We start from the raw sequence: 12,286 nt of genomic DNA, 5'->3' as shown, positions 1-12,286 counted from the left end.
TGAGGAAACTTTTTTTTTTTTCAATTTCCACATAAAGTGGTGAATGCAGGGGAGACGAGGAGAAGCTGCCAAGTACATTATTATCCCTCAGGGCCAAACAACACGCACCCCTGGGGGCTTACATCACTCAGCAAATTAAGAGCGGGCTCTGTGGCTGGGGCCGTCCACCTCAGCAGCTTCCACCTCCCCGCCAAACAATACAACCTGCACTACCACCGCAGAGCATTCATCTCAGCTCTATGCCTGGTCTTGTTATTGCTTTATTATGAGTCCTGGCTACTAACTCAGGGGGCTAATACTGTTTTGCTTCCGACGGTCATTTGGCACTGAGTGTTCTTAATTTCTTGCGCCCCCTTTCTCCATACTACCTTTTCTTTGTGTCTCGTGAGGGTGGGGGCAGACGAGGCTTGTCGGCAAAATGCAAAGGTTTAATTACTTTTTGTTGAATTAATTAAGGAGGAAAACTTGTTCTTGGGGAACAAAAGTGAGGCTGGCTGGAGGCAGTGGTCAAGAATGGGCGTGGGGCACACAGAAAGCGTCATAGTAGCCTGGCAGCCTCAGAGGATTTAATTTAGAGTGGGTCCCCTGGAGGGCCCATCTACTGGAGGCCCGGGCCCCAAATCGACCACTTGGAGGCTCTTATTGGTACCAAGCTTACAGCTATCCATCAATGTCACGCCACCCTCCGAAAACCAGGGCGCACTGGGGAGAAACTGCATCAACACTTGTGGCTTCAGGAATCTAGAAGTCACTGTCTGCAGAGTGGGTGCTTTGAACCTTTGCATAGTCTGGAGCTGCTCCATTGACAGAACAAAAAGTGAATTATGATGCATCAAATGTAAGATTTAGAAGAAACACTCACCCTAAATAAAAAGACATTTTTTTTCTTCCCTGTCTGCCTATACTGCAGAAAGTCACACAAATATTAACATGTTAGACTTTTGCCTTTTTGGTAATTGTGGTCATTTTCAAAAAGAATTTCCTGCAATAAAAAAATCATAAAGGCACAATGATGAAACCTTAAAGGAAGATTTAAACATTTTAGGAAATACGCTTATTTGTTTTCTTGCTGAAAGATGGATGAGAAGACTGGTCCCACTCTCATGGTAGGTATGAAGATATCGTCAACAGCTTCTTAGCTTAGCATAGACTGGAAACATGGGGAACCAGCTAGCCTGGCTCTGTAAAGAAGTAACCAAATCTGCCTACCAGCACCTCTAAAGTTCACCAATTAACATGATATATTGACACAACGTTGTACTGTATGGTGGGGTTCCGTACTATTCCTTGGCGGGGAGCAGTAACTTCCTGGAGTCTTGTCATCACTGTGTATGGTCATTAGTGACCATCAGAGATGCTGGTAGGCATATTTGGTTACTTTCGTACAGAGCCAGGCTAGCTGATTCCACCTATTTCCAGTCTTTATGCTAAGCTAGGCTAAGTGGAGCTTCATGTTCAGCATATAGACATATGAGTGGTATTAATCTTCTCCTCTAACTAAGTGAAAAAAGCGTATTTTTTAAATGCTAAACTTTTCGTTTAAAATGATGGTGTCTCCCTACCTTCAAAACAGTCTGGCAGTTCAATAGTGTAATAAAGCCTTGAAACCTTCACGTCCAATATAATTGCAAGGGTGTAAAAATAGTTTTAAAAAAGTTTAGTTGCTTTAATTTAGGCATATCACCCCTAAAAGGAATGGGTGTGAAGGGGCTTAACAGTTAGATCCTATATATTGTGAGGTCATTCTTTATCATTTGATTTGATACACTCTTGGACACCTTTCTGATCCCTTTATCTTTTATTGCACCAGGAGATGGTCCCTTCAGTGTTCAAATATAAATGAACCGTGTGTACAGTAGGGTTGCACTAGGTGTACGGATGATCTATTGCGTAACTTAAATGTATGGATATTCCCCTTTAACGAAAAATCTTTTCAGGCATCTGTCAACCAAACGATTGCTATATTCAGATCTAATCTGTTTGGCCTCCTTGTTCTTGTCCAGATCTCTCTGACTTTCAGCTTATCCCTCTTATCTGGATCCATTGGCTCACATGAGTGCTCCAAAGTGCCTCTGCACCCTAATTTCATTTTGGAAATACTCATGTATTTGTTGCTGAGACTTTTTTTTCTTCCTGTCCCTATTTTGAACCCTTATCTGCCTATCACACCATAACGCAGATGTCCAATAAAGACATGAACATGAGATTCTTTCAAACACATGAGAGGAGATACTTAGTTTGGCAAGCAAGATAACTACACGATGCGTTGCAGTGTATTTGTTTTTTTGTGTTTTTGTGCTTGTGGCAAAGGGGGAGGGGAAGACTGTTTGAATACTACATCCAAAGTGTGCATGACAGAAATATCACCAAATTAGATGTCTCTAATCCCTCGGGAATATGAATTAGCCTGGAATGAATCAGTCCTCAAATGAGTAGGTGTTTTGAGGAAAGAGAGGCACTGATATAACATGCTGAAGCCAGTAAACAACAATCCACAATGAAAATACAAAAAGGAAAGCGAATGAGGCTGCCAGAGGAAGATGCCAATGAGATCTGAGACATTACATTCAGTATCACAAACAATGAGAAGTGCCATTGTCATCTGAGGATTTTTAGTTTCTTACCTTTTGGCTTAATGTGAACAAAATCTTAGGAAAATATGGCACATTTTTGCTCAGCTTCTTGGTGAGGGTTTTTACTTTTGTTTGATTTGTCAGTACATCTAAATGTTCCAAAATTACATTTATAGACACTGAATGGTGCCTTTGTCTTTTTTAAATGGAGATGGAAATTGGCTGGACAAAACAGCCTCTTGCTGTTATACTACTTTGATGTTGGGGGGGGGTTGTGATTTTGTGGAAGTGGGTTAAATGGAACTAGTGGAAGTGTTCATGTCGTCACTGCCAGTGATTTACTGATCAAAGCTGTTACTTCTGCAGCCTTTGGGTTTGTCGGTGTGTGTGTGTGTGTGTGTGTGTGTGTGTGTGTGTGTGTGTGTGTGTGTGTGTGTGTGTGTGTGTGTGTGTGTGTGAGCCGAAGAGCTGGTGCTGAACTAATACCTACCATCGCCAGTGTGTAGAGTTTCTCCTACCGGGTGGCCGTGCAGCCCCTTAGCTCTGTGTCTCTCCATGTGTCTGCCCACCCACAGTATGGAGGTGTTCAAATCTCCATTGGGACAAATCTGCATCTCTCTGGCCCACGGCTCCCTCTCTCGGTTTCTTTTTCCCTAACACACACACACACACACACACACAAACACACACACACAAAGATCCACTCCTCCGCTATGATGACTGGTAAGTGGAGCACTACCTCTACAGATTATCCTTTCAAGAAGCTTCAAAGTGTTGTTTGGGGGTAACCAAAGTGGCATGCAATTCTTTACCTGCGTTCTCTGCTTCTTACCTACAATAAAAAGGTATAACACTGCATATTCACACAAAGGCATCAAAACACACAGGGTGTCCATGCTAAAACACAGGGGGACTTCCCTGCCAAGGCTCTACAGCCATGCTAATGAATTCCAAATTAAAAGCGGTGTAGCCTGGCCTGTAATCTAAAAGTGTGCACTTTTTTCAAGGCACCATCTTCCCCCTTAATCACACTATCAAGTTGTAAGATCAATAAAGCTTAGTGCTTAAGCTCTGTTTTATTTTAGGGAGGAAAATGGAGGCAGTGTACTCTGTAAATGTTCTTACTGGCACATGTGAATTTCTTTGCACTCAAATTAAACAGGATTAAGGAGGTTTGGGGAGGGGGACATAGAGGGACAGAGGGGGGAGCACCGGCATCTCCAGACTACAGCTCATGTGACAAAAGTTGAGTGTGGTCAGCCAGACTATCAGTCCAGCAGTAGGCAGACGTGGGAATTGTGAGGTTGCCCTCTGCTAGCACACAGGGACCGCCACACAACAATGACACATACAGATGGGAGACAAATTAAAAGAAAAAACAACATAAAGTAAGGTGTTGGGCCACCACAAGCTGCCAGAACAGCTTGAATGCACTTTGGCAAATATTCTAAAAGTCTCTAAAACCTAGCCTGATGATCAGACTGATCCGCCAGTGTGCTTCACTTCCTTTATTCAACCTGACATAGTGTTCCTGCTTAGCCCATTTTTTGCGGGAGGGTTTTTTGCTTCCTTTGCACTGGCCAAGCAGAAATTAGTGACATGTCCATCCCCTTGATGTCCGTTTAGTATAGTTGGATGCAGTTAACTACATTTTCTTCACGTTTATCAAAGAAACATGTCATTTTTTTTCCGAACATGACTTAACACGACTTGTACATCTGTGTCAATCTTATCCACACTTTTCCACCATGTTTCTGTATCTTTTTTGTATTAATTTATATATGTAGCTCGCTAGCTATGTAGGAATATTAAATCCTCATTCACATACCTACTAGGAACTGATTGGTCTACTATTTCTCCAAACAATAAATCTGAGATGTGAGGAGCCATTCAGAAGTCTGAAACTGTACTGGGGAGACAAACGCTATTCTTTGAAAAGATATTCTCTCATCTGGTATTTTGATGATGATAGTCTGCATGAATGAGTTTGTCCACTCCTTAGTCTTACTATGAAAGTGTCAAAATCAACATAAAAAACTGTGTTAATTTAGTACTTTTTTAGTAACAAAACCCTGTCCAGAGTTATAATTTCTATGAGTGAACTTTTCAATCATTACATGTCAAAACATTTGGCACTAACAACACGGTTACGCATGTTGAGGAACACTACAAGGTATTGGTCCCTATTGGAATATTATATTACAGTGATTATTAGCCATGGGCGACGCTAAGCTCCGCACAGAGCCGCTGCAAAATAGTCGTGCAAGAGAAAAATCAGATTGGACAGATAGTCTAGCTAGCTGTCTCAATTTATCATGCAGAGATCTGAGGAGCAGTCAACCATAGTCCTCATAAATCCTTCAAAATCCTTAAAATTCCAACACAAAGAAAGCGGAAGGAAACGGAAAATACATGCATCCTGCGGCACCAGAGAAATCCCGGAAGTGGAATGTCAAGGATATAGACTATCTTGGAGAAAGATTTTGGCAAGGCAACAGCTTTATATAATAGTCAGCAATGTTCAGTGTGACAAATGTGGGATACAGTCGCTTGAGGACGCCTAAAGTTTGGTGTACTTTAAAGATGGATGAGTATAGAGTAAGTTGTGCCTCAACTAAAACAGATTGGACTTTTCAGACAGGCCTCGTTATTGCCATCCTTCTCCGTCTCCATTTTCTGTCTTTCTTTCTCTCACACACACATAAACACTCTCACACACACACCACACACACACACACACATATCCCTAGCTCATGTTGACCGAGAGCAAATGAAAGCAGGCAGACCCGGAGAATGGATGAGGCTGCGGCCATAGTGTGAGGAGGGGATGAGGCCCCAGTGTGCTGAAATAGCTTAGGCCCCAAAAGAAATGAGATCCAGGCACTTATTTGTCAGGGTGTCTGCCTGCTCTTTCCCTGTCTCTGCCCTGTGTGAATATGCATGAGGATTTGAGAGGTATAAATAGCGGAGGTGTCCATATTGCCACTGCGTTTTCCATCAGCCCAGAGAAAGGCTTTAATGGGCTTATTATGAACCGCATTACATCACCAACGGCAAATTACAAATTCCTTTAGGGAGAAGGAAAGGGAAAGCTTACTCTGTGGCAAAGTTTATGCAGTTGACAAGTCACATGGCCCCATGTTTTGGTTTAAGTGGCGGTGTGGGTCCTTTGGGTGCCATTTAATAGATGTAATGTAATACAATTTGTTGTCTTACTTTGTTGTCTCCTTAAGAAGCATTTGTTAATTTGCTGTTAGTACCAGAGACAATTACATATTCATCATAAGATTATTGCTGAATACATACACCTTATACAATGAACAAATCTGGGGCCAACTACTTTTATAATGTATCTTTATAGCTGTTAGTGGAGTTTTAATCTAAATGGTCATTTCACCCAAATTATCACAGCAACATCTCTTTCAATATTCAATGTCCCTGTTACTTTGTTACTCTTTACTGTAAGATGCACACCTCACTGGCAGTGAAACTACCTTTTACAGAAGAAATAGTACATGTCAGTACTCTGAGTATTTTGAGTAATTGGCACATGGATTCTGGAAAGAGATGATGTTGTTCAGCATTTATATGTGAGTTTTCAATTAAATTAAAATTATATTAAGTAGACAGCAGAAGACTTAGATGGATAACACAAAACCTGAGCAAATAAAAACCAAACTATCTGCCTAGCTAGATGTCATTAGAGGTAAGTGACTACATGTAGTGTTGTATTTAAGTAAAAAAACCTTTTTATAGTACTTTCTCTAAAATAGAAAATCTTTAGCAGACAGCAATTGCCACATAAACACAGCGCTCTGATGATTTTACCCAAAAAGAGAGGAGTACAACACAACCTGTAAAACATCATCTGTGGCTCTGAAGGGAGTTTTTTTTTTTTTTTTTTAATTGGAGAAAAAAGTTTCAGCTTGGCTTGATAAGTCATTTTATTAACAGGATGCCTGTGTGACAAATTAGGGCTGTGACGTTTGGAAGACATGGGCATTTACCCAGCAGAGGGGGTCAAATGATTTACACTATCGAGCTGCATTATAGAAAATGTAGGATCCTGTGTTTTTTAAGGAGTTTGACTCATACTAAGGATTAAAAAGTCAGCATATCTCGACCTCTGCTGCTTTGATTTTCACCATTATGTTATTTAATTTGTCTCTCGCAAGTCCCCATTAGTAATAGAAGTGCAACACTAAATCACTGGAGTACCTCTTTAACAGACCTTATCAAAGAATGTGTGACTTCTTCTGAGCTTTGAGTAAACCTGAAGTTCTAGCAACAGAATAGTGGTAAAAAATAACACTGAAACTCAACAGCAGTTTTATTTTGTTGTTACCTGTGTTTTGACTCTTGATGGCGAATCAGATCCCCCCGTGCGTTTCTGAATACAATCTTTGCTTAGGGTGTTTAAATTTGTTTAGCAGCGTGCACCCTGGCCCACTTCCACCCAAAGTTCCTGATGGGGATTCACTCAGTCAGACTTCTGCTCCACTTTCTCCTCACAGTTCTGTCTTTGACCCACTTTGATTCACCTCAGTCTCCTCAGCGTCCCATTAGAACCACCTCCTAACAACAGAAGAAATTATGGGTATATTTAAGTGGAAATATTCCACGTCTTGGGAGAATGAAGAGATGAGCACGAGGTTGCGTCATCAGAGGATGGCAACTACATGGTAAGTGGCGCATTCAAGAAGAGCACAAAAGGACAGAAGCAGAAAGCTGCCTGTATGGCTAAAGAGAATGAGTACAGCCGTGAGAGATTAACATGTGAGATACAGCCAGAGTCAGTGTAGGAGAGAAAGAGAGAGTGAGGAAAGTTGAGGAGGGCGGGCGAGGAGGAGATGAAGCAGTGATCTCATGATAAGCCTGATAGAAAGAGGGCTCAGAGTTCTCCCAGGCAGCAGGTCGAGGGAGGTGGATGGATGCAGCAGACGGCACATCGGGCACCCCTGCCATCAGCGGGACCCCTGCACCAGCAGAGGCACTGTGGCCGGGTAGGTGCCAGTGCAGATGCAGATGAATGAGCGTGAGAAAAACAATTGGGCAGGGGGCAGCGGGATGGGCATGAGGGGAGGCAGATAGAAGGAGAGAGGGAGCTAGGGAGAGGGTACCATCCCTGCTGCTCTTTATCGCAGCCATTGATCGTGGCGTGTGTGCATTGATCCAAGTCGACCATCTGCTAGAGTTAGATAAGCGTGCGAGGGCCTGGGCATTGTGCTGTCACTCATGGAGTGTGCACTAAGAGAGAGAGAAAAAGAATGAGCGAGATAGAGGGAGAGCGAGATAGAGATAGAGAAAAAGGGAGTGGTGATGTTGAGTAGGGAGGGGTGCTTTGGCTGCAGGGAATTATGGGGGCAGGATTAGCCTCCTCACTTGCAGGAAACAGAATTTTAAACGGCTGTCTCCTGGCTCCCTCACACAGACACACACACACACACACACACACACACACACACACACACACACACACACCACCCCCCTGTGTCTTCTCTCCCTGCCCCCACCCTGACTCTCACACGCTCTCTATTACAGTGAACTACTTTGAGCTCTAGTGTTTGTGTGTGTGTGTGTGTGTGTGTGTGTGTGTGTGTGTGTGTGTGTGTGTGTGTGTGTGTGTGTGTGTGTGTGCCCCCAGAGGTCACACAGTGTATCGTCTTGATGACTGGCCTTGAGCTCTGGCCCTCATCTGCTTTCTCCCTACTCACGCCTTAGTGACTCCAACCATCATAAGAAAGGGAAGCCCACTTCATCAAGATGTCTCATTTTGTATTCAAGTCTCATCTCATCATTATCATCAAAATCGTCATGGTGACTCTTATCAGATGCCAATGCAATACATCTTTTAAGTTCCTTTTTGGAGATTTCTGATGTAATTTGGTTTCTAGAGATGGCTCAAATGACATCAAATTACAAAATCATGAATTACTACAGCCTGATTACAAAGGCATATAACCAGTCTGTCCCATGTGGAAATATCCAAGCAGGCAACTCTTGTTTAAGGAGCCTGAAGTGAGATTCACATTTTTTTGTTCTAAAAAACAAAAAAATCACTTTTTATCCACCAGCAAAAAGAGCACTTGGAAGCCACAATCCCTACTTTTTTTGTCTGTTCACATTTGGCACCCTTTTTGTTTTACTGGCTAATCCAACCGGATTTGGAAAGAAACAATATGGTGTATCACAGTCGGTATTTGTGTACAGCGGTAAGCCCATGTGCATTCGGCTGAGTGGCACCTGTCCCCTTCCCCCTGGCTTGTAGTCTTTCTAGAAAATGGAAAATACGGAGCATTCGGGAAATATTTTGGTTGCCAGGGAGACCTATAAAAGAGCAACTGCAGCAGCATCAGGGCCCGACCTGAGGGGGAGAGTGGCAGCAGGAGTATGTGTTCTCGCAGTGATGGAGCCTACCATGCCCCCACCCTCACCCCAGAGCTTGCCCTATCTTCTGTGCAACTGTCTTTAAGTCTATTCTGCTCTGTTGTTGCAACTTTTTCTTTGCTCCATTTTCCTCTTTAGAATTTGCACATTGGGGTCCAACGCACAAGACCGCTGCTTTGTGGGAGGGTGGGGGTGTTTTTGATGTGAAGGCGAAAGTGGTATGGAGGGATTAGTGTGGCCAGTTGGATCATCTTACAGCCGCCAACCCCCCCCCACACCCCCCACACCCCCCTCCAGACTCGTGGACAATGGGGATTAAAACTTCTCTTATTCTTCGGCCCCAAACGGCAGGATGACAAAGACAGTATTCCTCGGGGTCTTTTAACACCGGGCTGCACAGCTGAAGTTGTGGATGGGGTGGGGGTTGGGGGCCTGGGCAGGGGTCTTATACAGAAAATAAATCCTATGGAATTTTCTCCTCATTGCAAATGGAGATTTGTAGCTTTGGCCTTGCTATCTTGGCCAATCACACATAACGCATCAGTGTCACTCAATAGAGGATAACAGCATCCGGTGGAGTGAATGTTTATATCTGAGGCACCCAGGGGCCAGACACAGCTGATACGCATCTACATCCACGCAGCAGCACAGCTTCAAAGGGAAGGTGTCAATGGCTCATTTGGAATAGATGTGATAGATTAATTATATTTCACTTACACCGGCGTCTCGCAGCACAGCTCCTTTGCAAATGACAAGGCCCAGGCAACAGTCACTGTGCAAAATGCTAAACAGGTCTTGATTTCTTCCTCATCATTTCACTTAGCAGTGTAGGACTGTTATTTTCTGCACAGGGGAGTAAAGGTTGTTCTCATCTGAAATTGACCATTAAACATAATGTTATGTATTGTGCACGCTAGTCATCTGCATCATGGGAATGTCAATCACCTGACTATTATAACCTGCCTGCTGCTCTACGACTCCACCACAAGTCAACAAAAAGCTACTTCTAGGTTCAATTATGCCGGGGTCTAAAATCACTCTGCCATCATCACATTGTATTGTGTTGTTGTTGTTGTTGTTGTTGTTGTTGTTGTTGTTGGTTGGCTTTATCCCACCAGAGGAAACTCACAATGTCACTCCGTTCTCTTTCACTGATGAATGGAAAAATGCAATGTTGTCTTTGGGGGTTGACAGCAAGCAATTTCCAACAACAAATGATAAACTACCCCCTCCTCCACCCGGGTGTGTGGTAAAATTGTTTCCCTAATATAAAAAATGCATCTTTTGATTGTGAGGGTGGGGATATTTTAAATATATGCATATTATCTTTCTCTCTTTCACCCCTCCCTCACTCTCTCCTATCACTCTTCCCTCTTTCTCTCTCCCCCTCTCTCTCTCTTACACCCTCTTCTCTCCTCTCTGTCTCTTGCTCTCTCGCTCCCCCTCTCTCTCTTTGCAGTAAATAAAAGATTAAAATGACTGTTCTAAAAACACCGACTGGTCACCAGAAGATAATTGTTTCAGCTTTGTTTACTGTGCGTGAATGTTTTCTCCCTTTTTAGTCCTTTTTTCTTTTTCATTGTGTCCATAATTAAAATTCCTTTATTTTCAAAGTAGTTCTAAAAGAGGGAGCTAAATTGCCTTTTCTGTGTTTATGTTGTCATTGGCCCACTGTCGGGAAGGGTAGAGGAGGGGGAGGAGGGGAGACAGCAGCAATGTCCTTGGGCTGGATGGAAGATCAACTTTTAGTGTGTAGTAAATGGCATATATACCACACGTGTGTGTGTGTGTGTGTGTGTGTGTGTGTGTGTGTGTGTGTGTGTGTGTGTGTGTGTGTGTGTGTGTGTGTGTGTGTGTGCATGGCAGGCAATGTGTATTCCTATGCATATCTACATTCAGAGGTGCACATCTGCTGTGATCAGGCATTGTGTGCTCATTTTAATGCTAAGATTTACCAAAAAAGAATCAAATCTTACTTTGTGCTTCTAAAGTAAATTACCGCCTGTCTTCTGTGAGGAGGTGCATGCTGGGTGGGCTAATCTAATATCTTCAAATTGGTCGTTATATGCAATTGAGGTGTTGATGGATCCCAACAACAACAGTATGTAAATGTGAATGAAAATTACAAGAGCCACTCTAACACCTTGTAATGAACAAAGCATCTCCTCAAAAACACAATGCACAAACACTGACCTGAAATATGCTTATGTGGCACAGGCGGCAGAAATGAATTTCCGGAAGCCTGACTTTCATGCACATTGATGAACCACAGTGTTGCTCCCATCCGCCTTCCACCACCAGGCTGTAGGTCTACACCTCCTCCTCCCCCTTTTTCCTCAAGCAATGTCAGAACTGAGAACACATTTGATGATCAGGGACCTTATTAGAAAAAGGTGACAATGAGGTTTCACAACTCTGAATTTTCACCAGCCAATATTCCACATCTCCCTTTGCTACCCAGAGCACGGCCAGGGAGACTGACGTGGGCTGCCTTTGAATGACGACGAGACTTCTGTAGGGGGAGATCGGAGGTTCTTTTGCCCCTGATTCAAGCCAGCAAGGGTAAAAAACAACACTGCATTATAAGCCCTCATATATAACCCACCCACAGGTCTGAGACCAGGAATGTTCACGCATACATACACTTATATACAGATACAGAAACATACTGACAACCTCCATACAATCACAGTCCCCTCACCCCTGCTCGCAGTGCTATCCCTCTTCTGCTTAGCCAGGCGCCCATAATTGAATCTCAGGTTGGGATTAATTCTAGGAGCTGCACTTGACTCGGTCAAAAACAACTATTACAGGGAGGCAATGTATTTTTTTACACAGCACTTCACATTGATTAGGCAATGTGCAGCGATGAGAGATACATTGGATTCTAGATGACTGTCATTTGCATTAAATGAGGGGTTTTCCGCATCCAGGGGAGAGGGGCTGCCTGACACCAAGCGGGACAGACTGAATAGCACTTTCCATAATGTACTGAGAGCAACACACACACCTGCATGCACAAGTGCACACACAGACACAAGCCTACACACAGGTTTGTATGCATATAGACATGCCAACCCTATATGCCCTATAAACAAACACAGCTGGTTATGTTGAATAGGTGTAGTAATATGGAAAAGGGTTTAACTCCATAAACGTTTTTAATAAGATCCACACTGTTGTGGGTGGAGGTGGATGGGGTTTCCAGTTTAAGAAGAGTAGATTACAATGACCATAGTATCTCTAAATGTAACTCCTCTGTTGTCATTCCAGGGATGAGCTCAATGAAACACAGTGTGATCTCGGGGGAGCGAGTGGTCCAGGGA

Source organism: Sander vitreus, chromosome 20, assembly GCF_031162955.1.
Source record: "Sander vitreus isolate 19-12246 chromosome 20, sanVit1, whole genome shotgun sequence".
Lineage (NCBI taxonomy): Eukaryota > Metazoa > Chordata > Actinopteri > Perciformes > Percidae > Sander > Sander vitreus.
Note: the sequence above shows the minus strand (reverse complement) of the source record.